Here is a 14,696-nt window from a genome sequence, read left to right on the forward strand (position 1 = left end):
GACATGCTTAGACCGATTCAAAAATAATTCTGAATAGATTGATATAAAAAAATTTGTGTCTATCTCAGGTCCTTCTGGCTGTTGCATGCATTCATTGCGATATGTAGGTTGAACACAAGACAGCAAAACTGGCGGCGGGACAGACATGCTTAGACCGATTCAAAAATAATTCTGAATCGATTAGTATAACAAAATTTGTGTCTATCTCAGGTCCTTTTGGCTGTTGCATACATTCGCTCTAACTTTTTGCACTTTTGTACCGCTAGTCGTGTAGAATATAAGGAATACTTTCGATTTACACGATTTACGATATACGATTTATCGAAAATATGTAGGAGTTTTAATGACTTAACTGTAGCATCTTTGTTAAATGTGTACTATATCATAAACGATTTTGTAGAAGAAACTCCTGTGTCGGTTGACTTTCAATGGCATTCTCCGGTGGCCAGTCTACGCTAAAAACGGAATAGAAGCTTCGAACCTCGCCTACTCACGCACACTCGCCAATATCACGACCGTATCAATGCGCACATGGCCTTTGGCTACTGAAAAATTTCCGATAGACTTACTTACGTATATATAGTTTCGAAGAAAAAGAAAATAAAAACAAGTTCTCTATGATTTGTATTTATATTTAAATTCTCTTTTGCTATTTTCACGCAATAATTTCTCAATCGCTAATAACACACGTAAAGCCATTTCCATAACACGTCGCACAAGGGTGACTAAGAACATTATTGAGTAAAGAAAAAGAAAAAGAAAAAGAAAAATGCTAAATCACTTAATAACCATAAAAGCTAAACAAGAAAAGTGAAGACATAAAATGCTAAACTACCTGTAGAATGATTTCGCTTAAATACTGCAAAAGAAAATGGCAGGAAAGATAATAGAACATTAGCACTATAAAAGGATAATTATGAAAACATTTAGCAGAGACATGACGATGCAAAACAAAGGTACAATAATAAAGAAATTGCGACGATAGGTATGAGTTAAGTAAGGAAAATAAGATTTTAAAAAGTTTTATTAAAGAGTAACGGCACTTGGTATTGCACATTTTACTTGAAAAGTAATTAAAATGTCATAATCGGGCAAAGGCAAACTTTTTAATACGCTACACTTTCCAATGAAATCAATGACGCGGCCTTCGAAAAAATAATCGCAAACTTGTGCAAGAGTTTTTACATTAGAAGAAATTCAAAAAAATTTTCATTCTCTATACTACCCAATGTATTACTTTTCATCAACTTGTGTTGAATTGTATTACAAATGAAATTTTTAATTTTACATTTGTGACGTTGCGATAGCAACATTTTTGTTTTGATTTATGCTTCAAACAAAACGTTGACGCCTCGTTCAATTTTCACAATCGACTATGACAACTGCACATACCTTAGATCCCGTGCACTGCACACCATATCTGTATACTTGATCAACACTAAATTCTGAATCTGATTTAATTGTGTTTGTTTGTCCATCTATCCGTTTTGTGTAATGTCTGTTCTAAAACGAAAACTATCGGCTTCAAATTTGGCAGAAACCTTAGAGGTCCTTGCACGTTTCTCATATAAGCTTGATATTGAAAGTGAGCAAAATCGATCGAAGACCGCGACCGCTTGCAGTACCACACAAGCTGTGAAAACCTCTGTTTTCCATAAGAAAATTTGTTCTTTACTCAGAAAGTAGAACAGATAAACTTATAAAAATGTTGACCAGATATTCTGCGGAGCATTGCCAGTACGTGCAAAAAAGTGCAAAAAAATTACCCACTCTTGACTACAACGATGAGGTATTAATTAAATTTTCACATTTGTTGTCGACAATCATTACAAAAGCCCAGAAGCAAACTTCGAAAACGTTCTTAATTAGTGTCAAACTTCTAGTCTAAGGTTTTTCCCTGCATTCATGATAGACAAAGGAGCGTCGTAAACAAGAACTTTTTTTTTTTTTTAGGCAAGACCAAAACAATTGAAAATATCCGACAAGACAGTCCAATAGTCTATTCGACGGGCAAAACAGTAGGACGAGTTTGGCGAGAGATATCGGATCGCAGAGAATTAATTACTGAAACGAAATGAGCAAGAAATTCTTGGACAATGAATTAATGAAAACATGTATACATGTATAGTGCATCATTACAAATTCATAGAATATTATAACTATTGATAAGATACCTAAAGAAGATCTGTTTACAGCCATGAATTAATTTCATGATATGTAAATATATGTTAATTTGAGGAAAAGATCTTAATTTTAATCTGCAATGTCTTTATCGGAAAGGCGCACGTGCATGAAATGTCACAACTTTGTTTTGTTTTGAAGCTTTACTCACCCTTTGTCCCCCTCCCCCAATTTCACCCTAAGGTAAAGTAAAAACGTGCAACTGTTTAAAAATTTCTTTCATTATGTTTCCTTTTTTCTTCCCGAATATATATGTTAACAAAAAAGGTATTTGTGTGTTTGTATATATATATGTGTGTGTGTGTATGTATGTATGTATGTATGTATGCAAATCAGTTTCATAAATATAAGAATAGTTTTTGTAACATTCACGCATGCCTAATGTATGACAACGCGGTAAAAAAACTTGTTTAGCATGTTCCCTAACTGATATGACACAAGAGCGTATGTTTTGTTACATACGAATGCCATTGCGTCTGCAGTTATATGCTTGCGTACGAGAGTTAATAATAAAAGACCATAAAAAAGGATCATGTTCGCTGTTAAGGTTTTTCCTTTATGCCGCTCCTTTTATGAAATTGGATTATCTTACCCCCTAAACAAACTCGGAGAAAAAATGAATACAAAAAACAAGAATTTTATTTAACTTTTAACTCGGAGACATAAACTGCTGAACAAATTAAAGGAAAAAGAAATAAATAAATAAATAAATGACAAAAAATAATATGTGTCAGCTGCATTTTATATATTATTCAGAAAACGAATGATAGTCAGTTTTAATGTCTCTGCTGTATCCTAAATGAAAAGGAATTTTAGGTTTGTATGAAGGAAGCCCTTACAGAAAAATGCCCAATTTTCTGTATCTTAACGAAACTGTAATTGTATTTTATGTGTTTGCGTATAAACTTGTGTATGTGTGTGTGTTGAGTGTGTGTGTGTATACCTTTGCGAGTATGATTTCTATTTGATCCCCTGGTATTTTTCACGTGCATAGCACACGTTTATGCGAATTCTGTGGCGTCAGTGTAAATAGAAACTACGAACGCTGTCTTATATGTACATATACAAACGCATGCATATATCTACAAAAGCGTGCGTGCGTACACGTTTATTTATAATCCAATATGGCAAATTGTACGCGTGCCATCAGTGATACATTAGCAAAAATTTCTGTTTGATTTTTGATTTTTTTTTTTTTTGTTTTTTTTTCTTTCTTTCTTTTTCTCTCATTGTGCACGAGGGTTATTTTTGTCGTCTTTTATTAATGATTAATTTCTTTAAGGGTAAGTACGACTATTTACACTGACAAAATACATTCCATAGTAAATCTTGTAAAATGATCAAATTGCGCAACAATACATCGAAAATGCTTGAGAGCTTGAGTTTTTTCGAAAATGAATTAAATGAAAATTATTTTTTACAAAAATATTGCGTACGTTCGTAACAAGAATTAAAAAAATTTCCAATCGAAAATGTGTTATTAAAGTATTCAAATTAAAACGAAGACCGTCTTGGCGAAAATTAAAAATTTCTTTTCTTTCTATCCGCAGTGGATGGACATCACGAAAAAGTATAAAGTTAAATTTAAAAGAATGCAAATTTGACGTCGTAAAGATGATTTGCGCAAATCAGCGGAAACACGTGACTAAACGTGTTCGCGCTATTCCGCGCTGTTTGCAAAACCAGTGGGTTTTGTGGGAAATTTCCGCGATTTCAGAACTATAGACTTTTCCATGATTAAATAAGTACAAATACTACTAGGGACCGCGGTTTATAATTAAATACCCAACACCACCACCCTGCAGATATTCATAATAAGACTTTTCAAAATGAGGCGTTATATGGAAAGTGATCGAAATGTGATGCAATCCGAACCACATTCAACAGCGTTTGCCAAACCATGTAAGCGACTTTGAGCCAAAACTTGTAAGTGTAACAAATTTCACCAAATTATCCTAAAAAATTACAGCCTACATGTTGAAGAGAAGAAAACAAATCAGACTTACGGATAGACAAGCTCATTCGTGCAATAAAGCGAGGATATATCTTAAGACCTTCTGGGTGTTGCACACATCCGTCAAAGGCCGGCTGTTAAATAACCTAAATCGCTGCGCCAAATACAAGCCTTTATATATTGTTGGCAGGAGCCCTCCTAAATATATATATATATATATATATATTCCAATTTGATTCAAATCTGCTGCGCTTACTATTCTATATTGTATTACTATTTAAAATTAAACTTTTTCCTAGGAATAAATATATAGAAGAAGAGTGAAGATAATTGGCCCTACCTTTCTCAGTATTCGGAAATACTGCTACTCAGTGCTTCTTGTCGAGAAATTTTGAAATTTTTTTCAAAGTAAGGCGTTACATGGCTAGTAGGCGAAAAATTGGCTCAATTCAATGTCGTCTTTAACATCGTTCATTTTTGATTCAAAACACGGTAGGGCAACAAATTTCGTCGCAATAGCTCAAGAATTTCAACCTATACGTTAAACACGAAAATACATGGAAAAACGTACGACAAAATAAATGCCCTCATCTCGCTTAAAACGGTTAAGAAAATACTTTTGAATCGATCGGTCCTTCTAACTATTGCGTACATTTAGACAAACTTAATAATTTCCGTAGTGATATAAGCGGTATACGATACAAAAGGCATTAAACAGATTCGTTTATTAACTTTCCTCTAACCTTATTGACGAATAAATTCGAGAGGGTATCAATAGACTTGAAAACATTATTAATATTACGATAAGAGAAGATGAGAATGTTGAGAATCTAAGACAGGGGTGTTAGGGAAAAAAATCTGACTTTCCAAAAAGCAAGTAAAATGAGAAAGAAGTCGAACGAATCAATTACAATTTTTGCCAAAATTCGCATAAGCACCATTCAATAGATGTGTTTACCTGGTGAGTTATTAGTAAAGCGATGTCGAACTTAATCAGTCTGTTGCAGTAAAAGGTTAGACAAAATCGTATTGGTGAGTGTGTTTCGGAACTAAGAAGTAAGTAAAAATGCTTGTTCATTTTAGGAAGTCTCAATCCCCGAAACGACTCCTCTTAAAACTTCATCTCATTTCCATTGTTCACTTACGTGCTATAGTGACCTTAATGGCACTATGCTTATTATTTTACACAACACTATAGAATCTGAATTCCGCGCCTTGATGAAACCTTTCTTTTTGAGGAGTAAAACATCGTTTATATTATATTTAGAATTTGTTGGCAACATTTCGCTCCCAAAGCAAAAGCGTGTCGGTGATTTTCGGATTTCGAACACCATGATATGGACATCGATCACGATAGTCATGACAAGCGTAACGAACGCCCAAAAGCCCTGGTTACACTAGGAAACTTTAAATATAAAAGCGACCTTGAAAATTATTCGCGATAATGGAAAATCGAAGAGGATATGAAAAGGCAGTGTATTTAAAATTTTTGGGGAAAATTTGAGCGTACAATGAAGATCGAATTGTTTCTCTTCCCCGGCCATCCCCTTCCAACATATTGCGGAGATCTGGCACAATAGAGACTATTCTCTTCTACAAATCTTGCTCGAGGGAAAAAAAGTGTAGATCAAATGCTGAGAACACTGCAGATAATAAAAAGCATTTACTTGAATTTAATGAAAATGCATCGAGACGTCAGGACAAAAAGGGAGAGAAAGGGAAAGCTATAAACTAGACTCTCTCTATGTCTCTCTCATAATAACAAACGTATGTCGAACTCTTTTTTACACGGTACTTTTTTTATCCGATTTTCAAATAACACGCTTCACCAGTAAAAAAAAATGCCCATTTTTACACGAACTTTTCGTTCTAACACGAATCTGGAAAGAAATTTTGACAGTGTCTTACAGAAACATATCCGCACAGCTAGAGAATGCAATTGGAGTATCGCGATCAAAAGTTGGTCGGTTTACGTCGGCACCTGCGTGTTACTGACTTTGCTCTACTACGGGGACTACGCAAATTTTTTATGATCCATTTTTTCTTTATCTCATTTATCTCGTCCAACTTAAACGCAGCGCAGTACGATACGAACGCAGTTTTCAGTACGATATTCGAATAGTCGTGAAACTGATTTTTATTTCTAATTTAATTTTTTATATGTTGCACTTATGGCCTAAATTTTCACTCCAAACTAATTTTTTCAATTTTTTCATGCAATATAAAAATTTTTGTTTTATGTAGTAGGGATTTCGCTATTACCTTATTACACGGGTTTTGGTTTTTTTTCCATCTTACACGATTTTTTAAACATACTCCCAAACTTATGATATGTCGCATATATTTTTTTAATGCGATTTTTTTTGCACGATCATATCTATCGTGTAAAAAATGAGTCAGGTGTATTGATAAAATCGCTCATCAATCGAAAATATATATTTTTGTTATCCGTATATTTAATAATATTATCCAACGCGTACTGCATTCAAGCCTGTTTTTGTGCGTTTATGCGATTCCTACTTATCGCGTAAAGAAATACTTTTTAGGTGTGTTGCGGGAAGTAGTACACTTAACCTTGTTTTCGTGTGGACATTTTTGTGTCCCTATTTATGCTGTCCCTATTGACCCTATTCAATGTGTTTTAAGGTGCCACGCCGGATTATCAAATAAATTTTTTAATTTCAATTTCTTTTTTATCGTCTGGGATGAAATTCATATATGAATAAAACACAATTCATTTCATTATTCATGTTAATAATTTTATTTATTTATTTTTTTTTTTTTTTTTTTCTTTTGGTTTATTAAATATTATCTCATTTACAGAAAATAATTATGAATTATTATTATTATTTTTTGAAGTTTAATATTATTAAAATTTTTATTTAAATATGGTTTTTATTATAATTTGTCACTAAATAAGTTCTCTCTTTATAGTTTGTGAATTTAACTTTGTTTTTCATCTTTCTCTATATATTTTTAAATCTTAGTAAAGTATATTTAAAAAAATTCAAGAGTTAGATTTTATAAAAAAATTGTAAAAAATTCTTGTTGTCAGTGAGTTTCAAATATTAGATATATATATATATATATGTATACATACGTAAATACATATATATATATATACATATATATATGAAAACATATGTGCATATATATAAACATATTTAGACATATATATAGACACATGTATATATATATGATATATATACATAAAATATATATATATATTTAATATTAAATCTCCATATTCTTCTAATTTTTTCTCCTTTTTCTTATTATTTGTTTTAATTTTATTTTACTAAATATTCATCATATATAAATTAATATAGGCTATATATGTAATAAGTATGTATATATTTTATTATTAATTATTAATAATATATTAATAAGTGCACTTGCCAATTGTTGTTACTGGTTTTTGTTGTTGTTATAATATGCGGTATATACATACATATATATATCTATACATATATATATATACATATATATATACTTTTATAACATCGATAAATATTGCTGGATTATGCTTTAATGTTAGCAAAGTTCCCACAACGAAAAATAGATATGCAAACCAATTGAGACAACAAAAAACAAATGCTTTTAAACAACATATTTTTTATGAAAAAAAAAAATAAATAAATAAATAAATAATTAAGAAAAGAAAACACATTAAACGGAAATTACACACAGCCTTAAAAACTGTGTACTCCAATAATATTTAATAATAATAATAATAATAATAATAAAGTAAAGAAGAACACTTGCAAGGATATACGAATCTTGAATATCTTCGAACATCCGCTTCAAGAGTTATGAAATGCGTGACTAATTTTCTCCCAAAATTTGCTATATTTGCGATATGTATTTTTTTTTTTTTTTTTTTTTTTGGGGAATTTTTAATTCATTACCTAGGGTAATACGTTAGAATTTACTGAAAATGATATTTTCAAATTTGTGATCCTCTGCAAGACTTTTTTTCGCTTTATTCGAATTTTTAATGAACTTTTCCAAGATTCGCATCGACTTTCATCACTTTCAATTTTGTGAAAGAGAATATTCTAACAAGAGACAATAAACATGACATCTTACACCGATCAATTAGAGCGAGTAGGGTTACTTACGAGCGTATTTCTGAATTATTATATCCGTTCACATATCGATGACCGCCAAAAAAATACGACCTGCAGCTACATTCACTTTAATGAAGATTTTGAGAACTCATACACCACAGCAAATACATGCAAATCATTTATCAACTTTTTTGAATAGGTTCCCTGCCGGTCGATCCATGAAGCCATTAAGCCATTAAAGTATCGGTTAAAAGTGTCTAATTCTAAGGTGTAACTTTTAATTTGAATGTTAACGATTTTCAAAACTCACCAACATAGGCAGATAAAATTTTTTCTGATGAATTTTTAGGGCTTTTTACGATCACGTTAAATATCTATTTTCGCTCGGACCTTGAAGGGAGTATTTGCATTAGACTTGCTTGCTTGATCTTTTTTGAAAAATCTATTTATACATTCTCAAATAAAAAGATTAATATATTACTATTTCTGTAGGGAAGTCAGTCTTAACCATCTTACTTAAAACTCGATTATACTCGACTAGGAGAAGATGAACGTTTGCCAGTCTTTCTTTACAATTACTTTACAATTTTAAGTGAAGATGTTTTACTTTGTGTTTAGGAGAATATAAACCGAAAGCATCGATAAAGAATTTAATAATGAACCGAGGTGGCAAGAATGCTTCATAATGTATATACAAAACATTTACTTAAAAACGTTTCAAGAGAAAATGACTGCGAATTCTTCTCCAAATAAATAAGGTCCGAAATGGATAACTGCGTAAGAAATTGCAGGCGGCTCCCTTTCTATGATGGGTTTGTTTAGAGATTTACCGGCATACGCACATGCATATATCCACAAGGATACATATTGCTACGAAAATCCTACATTTAATGATATGAGTTTCGATGAAAATTAGTCGATTTTTTCAAGATAAGAAAAAACGGAAAACCGAGTAAAAATTCTTGACGCTTCACCTACTTCATGCGACTGGAGAATGGCGGCAAGCTGAACAACAATCAGCAGAACATTTGCAGGAAAGAAATAACACGATAAAATTATGTACTGGCAACCTGCGTGTAAAACGATATGTATGCAGAATATCTGCGGAACGCAAAGTCAATTGAATCAAGAGAATTGAATCGTAATGCTCAAGCGATCGAAACGAGGAGCATTTTAAATGCAAGACCGTGTCAACAATTTGTAAATAGAGCTGCTAAAAATTGTAAATATCATCCTGAAAATCACAATTCATTGATACGAACTGTATTTGAAAGGTAGTTGAATAAAAACATAAAATTGCCAAAGGCAGTTTCATATTCCAGTGAATATACTTCCAGTTATAGTATTTGAAAAGTCGGATTTGAACGAAAGGGAAAGGCAGCCTCAACAGACGCATATGCACTGATGCGTAGTGTGGCCACTATTATTAACTAAGAAAATGCATCAGTTATGAATTATAAATGCAAGAATGAGTTGAAGAAACGAAAAACATTTTCATAGCTTTGTTAAAGTTGAGCGCAAAGGCTTTATTCCTCATCCATTTTATGTTAAATTTTTCCGCAAAATCCATTTTCTTTTACATTTACGCTCTGAAGAAAAGCTAAACAAAGCCATTGAAACCACACCCTAACGAACGTCAATTGAGTCGGGGATAGCACATAAGAATTAATTGACAAATACCTGAAAACAAACATTGACACGAGATTCGAAACAAGAGAGAGCGAAGTGCGAATAGTACAAATAAGTGTTTAATCTTTGCCTCCATCTTCTTTCACTTCTCTTTTAATAAAAAGAGTAGTAGTAGTAGTAGTAGTAGTAGTAGTGCGGTAGGGGCTGTCACTGATTGAATATCGTTTACCCAACTCTTTCATCTATTATTGTATGCCATGCAGGAGCATCACTTTAGAAGCAGACTTTAGAGATTATTAAAAGGCGCACTGGTACCAGTGTGAATTCTTCCGCATGAAAACGATAAAGAAAGACGGACAAGAGAGGCCCTTATTAGTTTCATAAAACAGTCGGAAATCAAATAAACGTAAAACTGATCCCAATACTACTTATATTGAATTCAATGCAAAATATTGGCCGATGGGGATCCATGTTTTAGCATCAAGCAACCCAAGGTCCATTAAATTGAATGAAGCAGAAACAGATGTAAATCTGTGAATATTGAATATTAATAAAAGAGCATGAGAGAGCATAAAATGGTGTGATTATGTAATAAAAATCGATATAAATAAAAAAAAATAATAATAATAATAAAAACAATACTAAATAAATTCTTTGTTTATTTCTGTATTCCATACCAGGTGTGATTATATATGTCCAATTTATTACGTTCAAAAACTTTATTCAACAAAAAAAAAAAAAGAGAACATTTCTAAAACACAATAAAAGATAAGTATGTGCAGCGCAATGAATAATGTCCCAGAGTTTTAATAGTAAATTAAAGAAAAAAAAAAAAAAAAAAAGATAATATATATATAAAAAAATATATAAAAAAAAAAAACAAATGTATATATATATATATATATATATATATATATAGATTTAATTAGAAAAAAAAATATAAAAAGAGAAACGTTTATATAAATAATGGTGAGCTATAAAATCATTAAATTATGTTCTAACTCAAGTGCGATAAATTATGCTTGTTAAACTGCACGTATGTTATTGTGTAAGTTGATGTATTCACTTTATTTATAATACATATTTATATGCATAAACGTATGTTATATAAGATTTATTTGTTTTAATAATAAAAATTTATATTTATATAAACATTTTTTTTTTTAGTCTTACCGCACTGGGTTTAGTTTTATATATATATATATATATATAACATTTGATATTTATTACATTATTTCTTCATTTTTTTTTATTTTTTTATTTTTTTTTTTTTTTTTTTTTTATTTTATAAATAATAATATAAATTCAAATAATTTGAAGATCAATATTTAAAGAAAAGAAACGATTAATGCATTGAAAAAAAATATGGTTAAGCGGACATTATGTAAAAAAAAAAATTATTATAAAAATTTAAATGAATTCATATTTTCCTTAGGAAGTTAATAAAAGATAAAAGTAAAATATCAAAAAGTCAAAGAGTATAACAGCAGAAAAATATGCCTCAGTTCATTAAAAGACAATCGCCTAATCTAGCAAGTCTTCAATTTTAAAGCTTGGATTCAAGAAATAGACATGAAAAAAATCAAAAAAATAAAAGAAATAAAAGAAATAAATAAAAGTTTAGATTCAGTTTTCGCATTCGGGTGAATTTAAAGGCCTGCAAGATCAAACAAGTAAAATAAAAAAGTTACAGAAGTAATGGTTTCCCCCAAATGTCGAGATCGGCTTTTTAGATTTTTCATTCACTTATTTATTTATTTTCTTTTTATTTATTTTTACTCTTACTTTACTCTTTTATGGACGGGCTTGTTAGATGATCAAGACCATTTTATACCCACCCTTCATGTATCGGGGTACACTAGATATCTGTTTCTGTTTATAACATACAGAAATACGCATTAGAGATTCCATGAAATATACGCATTTTTCACTCCCGTAAATTTCTCGACATGATTTAATCCTATCAATAGTCAGTTATTTAAACGCGAACGATTGTATAGTTTAAGTTATAAGTTTAACAGTCGTATAGTTGGTCGTAGAGCTGTGAGCTTCAATGTGTTTTCTTGTTGTAATTTATTTCTATGGCTTTACGAATCAAATTTTATTATCTATCCCAAAACAGTAGTCATAACAAAAACACATGTTGGCCTAAAACATTAACATTAAAGAAAAATGAAAAAAAGAGTTAGAGCAACTGACTATCCTGGAGCTTGTAATATCACTGTGATCTTGCTCAAAATACTACTGACTATAAAACTCCAAATCGATTGCCATTAATCAAATTCGTAAATAGACGTGATTTCCACACATGAAAGAGAATCGATTATCAGATTTTTAATATTGATATTAAACTTGATACAAGTATTTAGCCAGGCCTGTGCAAAAGGTACCAGAGCATGACGACTGATAGTTAGTTGAACGTATTGCTCGTAAAACTTGAGTTATAGGCATTTGGGATCTGGTACACAAACGGATAGGCGAAGTATTTAATGTATTTTTTTTCAAATTAAAAATTCACCTATAGAAATGTATGTAGCAAGTTAGACGAAGATCTCAGATAGATAGATGACCGATATAACATGAAATAGGTTTAGGAAAATATATAATGAAGGAGGGTGATGGCGGTGAAGAGGGCCGGGGAGGGAGAGGAGGAGATATTCTCAACTGGCAAACGAAGTGATAGATGGATAGAAATAATCAAACTACTACTACAATCTTTCGCTGATCAAGAATAGCATAATACCTGCCAGAAGTCTGCAATGCGCATTTCTATCTGTTAGCGAAAATGTGGTAACAATATTTGGTATACCTTCAATGGATTGGGCATAAGCTCGTTATTGAATTACGCTGTTATGCTTTTTAAACTTTCTGCTTTTATAAAAATATTACATTTTTTTTTTTTCTTTTTTTTTTTATGTTAAATATCTGCTCTAGTTATATAAAATCCTTAATATTTCTCTTAAAAGTAATTTTTTTTTTGTTTTTAATTATTTTCTTTATATATGTATATATTAATAATTATTTTCTTTATATATATACATACATATATATATAGAATATATATATATATATATATATATATATATATAGAATATATTGCTTTAAGTTTTTAATTTTCTATAAATTTTATTTAATTTCACTCTTAAAAATAATATAAAAAAAATTTATATATGTATAAATCAACGCAATGATATTTTAGTTGGCACGATTTCTTTCAACATACTTTCTTGTGTATTCAATTGTTTGATTCATTTTTTAATTAAAGGATAATATTAAAATTTTTACTTAATTAATTAAAAAAATATATTAATATTATTATATGTTTAAATTTGATACAAAATATATATGAATGGCTCGCTACAATAAGGATATATGAAAAATAGGAGAATAAGAATAATAATCGGCGAATATAGAGTTTTTTTTTTTTAGATTTTTCTCGCACGCCGAATAATAGAATAGAAAACGCAAAGCCTATTATTTGGACTTGGAAAAAACAATTTTATAGTAAGCTGAACGTTTATAGGAGCGGTGTTGTGTTCTTCATTGAAAAAAAATGCAGACTTTTTACAAGTCCGTGGTTGTTAAGATAAAAAAGCAAGCAACGTGCGGTATGAAGAACAGCAATATCAAGAAGAAGGATATTTCCGCAATTTAATTCTTGCCTTCATTGCATCCTTGCGCGCAATTTCTTGTCGCAGTTAGGAAAATAATAAAATGTCATTTTGAAGGCCTCCCCACGTCCTCCAGTTTTCGTCCTATTGCTTAGTTAAGCAAAGGTTGTCAAATTAAATAATTAGTGCTTGATATTGGCAAGGAGGAGGAAACGGGAGCGACTGATAGGGAAATGGAGATAAAGAGAGAGAGAGAGAGAGAGAACGAAGAGAAAAAAATGAACTTAAAACATTATTTCTTGAAAAGAAAAGCTCATCCGCACTTAATTCTCATTGGTAAATATTTTTCCCAAATTTAGTAGAGATTTAAGAATCCATTTAATAATTTCTGTTTAATTTTTCGCCTTTAAAAAATATATGGTTAATAAAATGTGGAAAAACAACAAACAATTATGAGTTCAATAGAAACGCAAATACACTTATAATAAAAATTAATAACACAATAATTGATAAAGTCGAACGAAAGAAAGGGTTGGATATATATGATCTTGTACTTTGATTGTTGAGTGTGTTTGTTGATTGGATATAAAAATATTTTAAAAAAAATTATATAAATTGCTTACCTCTCTTCTGCCACAGGTTTTCATCTCTATAAATTCAATTTAAAAAATATAAAGTTTACTTTATAGTCATAGTGAAAATGATGACAATGACTAACTCAAATAAAAATAATATATATAGAAAAACGAAACGCCGAATACTAAACTAACGCTCAGGCAAATTAAACAAATACAGACTACTTTTTTGTTTAATATATATAAAAAAATAAAATAAAAATTTAAAAAAAAAAAAAAATAGTCCTGATTTTTCACAATAATGCATAACAACGAAGTGTTTCATTAAAAGTTCCTACTAAATTCCCAAAGGATTAATTAAAAAAAGAAAAAATCTTTTAAAAAATTATTGTAAATTAATATGCATAATATGCACTCGCGCATTTAGTGTGTATATATACGTATGAGATATAAAGAAATAGAGAAAGGAATAATAAAAGAGAGAGACAGAGAGAAAGAGAGAATATTTTGTTATTTGTTTTATTTTTTCCCTATAATTAACGCGATTATTACTCCACGGATTAATTGATCTATTTCTGTTTTCTCTATAATTAGGAAATCTAATGAGGGCAATAATGAAAATCAAAAAAAAAAAAAAAACACTTGATTTTAAAACAATAATAATAATAATAATAAT

The sequence above is a fragment of the Glossina fuscipes genome, unplaced genomic scaffold (genome assembly GCF_014805625.2).
Source record: "Glossina fuscipes isolate IAEA_lab_2018 unplaced genomic scaffold, Yale_Gfus_2 1, whole genome shotgun sequence".
NCBI classification, from domain to species: domain Eukaryota; kingdom Metazoa; phylum Arthropoda; class Insecta; order Diptera; family Glossinidae; genus Glossina; species Glossina fuscipes.